The 1260-nt window shown below is 51.8% G+C and overlaps 1 protein-coding gene across 1 annotated transcript in view; it reads left to right on the top strand.

The window, feature by feature from the left end:
* Positions 1 to 1260, top strand: part of PPARD (peroxisome proliferator-activated receptor delta) — an 87239-nt gene that overhangs the window by 841 nt on the left and 85138 nt on the right. The gene's annotated exons all lie outside the window — the stretch shown is intronic.

Raw genomic sequence — 1260 nt, 5'->3', positions numbered from 1 at the left:
AGAGATGGGGTTTCACCATATTGGCCAGGCTGGTCTGGAACTCCTGACCTCAGGTGATCTGCCCACCTCAGCCTCCCAAAGTGCAGGGATTATAGGCGTAAGCCACCGCACTCGGCCTTTTTTTTTTTTTTGAGATGGAGTTTTGCTCTTGTTGCCCAGGCTGGAGTACAATGGCATGATCTTGGCTCACTGCAACCTCCGCCTCTCAGGTTCAAGCGATTCTCCTGCCTCAGCCTCCTGAGTAGCTGAGATTACTGACATGCATGCACCACCATATCCGGCTAATTTTTGTATTTTTAGTAGAGATGGGGTTTCACCATGTTGGCCAGGCTGGTCTCAAACTCCTGATGTTGGGTGATCCACCCGCCTTGGCCTCCCAGAGTGCTGGGATTACAGATGGGAGCCACTGCACCCGGCTGGGAACAAATATTTTTGAGTGCCAACTATGTGCCTGGCACTTGGGAAATGATAGTAGTAAAAAACAGATCCAGTCGCTGCCTCATGGGTCTGTGGTTTGCTGGTATATATGCGAGCTGGCCGTAACACACAGAATTGTTTCTTCCATCTCTGCAGGGGTAGGAGGTTCTCACCAAGAGTCTGAACAATGCTCTGGGTTTCCCATTGCTGTTTCCATGTTCTCAGGATGCCTGGCAGGTTTTATAAACTCTCAAAGTGGAGCTCCAGGGAATACAATGTTCATTGTCCTCTTTGGAAGGCTGGATTGTGGGTCCCTGCTGGGGGCCGGGGAAACGTGGGCCTCCTGCCTGGTTTGTTTTAATCTCTGAAGTTCAGTGGTTCCAGTAGCTGTTTGTGGGCTTCACTTCCCCTTCTCTGCCTTTAACACCCTGCAGGTTTTCCTGTTGTCAGACAGGGTGGTGAGTCCCTGTGTCTCTGTCCGTAGGGGTCAGGTTGTTTGTAGATCTTTCAGGAAGGTCCTGGGTGGGGTGGCCCTCCTGCTTTCAAACCCATACCAAGTGCTTTCCTCTGAAGGGAATGTAAGGGAAGAAGAAGCGGGGAGTTTCAGAGGCTTCTGAGGTTCCCCAAGAGGGAAGAGGTCGAAGTGCCCCTTGAGCAGGGAGAGCTACTGAGTTGAACTGATTTGCTTTGTCATTTGCTTTAGCAGCAGCTAGGCCCAGTGACAGCAATTGTACATGCATTTCCAGGGGTCAGTTGTCCAGTTCATCCCTGAACCTTGAGCTCTCAGTCACAGGTAGGAGCTTCGCCTTGCCTCCCCTCCCCTTCCCTCCCCTCCCCTCCCCT

The sequence above is a fragment of the Colobus angolensis genome, unplaced genomic scaffold (genome assembly GCF_000951035.1).
Source record: "Colobus angolensis palliatus isolate OR3802 unplaced genomic scaffold, Cang.pa_1.0 Scaffold24, whole genome shotgun sequence".
NCBI lineage: Eukaryota > Metazoa > Chordata > Mammalia > Primates > Cercopithecidae > Colobus > Colobus angolensis.
Note: the sequence above shows the minus strand (reverse complement) of the source record. Positions and strands in the feature narration are given on the sequence as shown.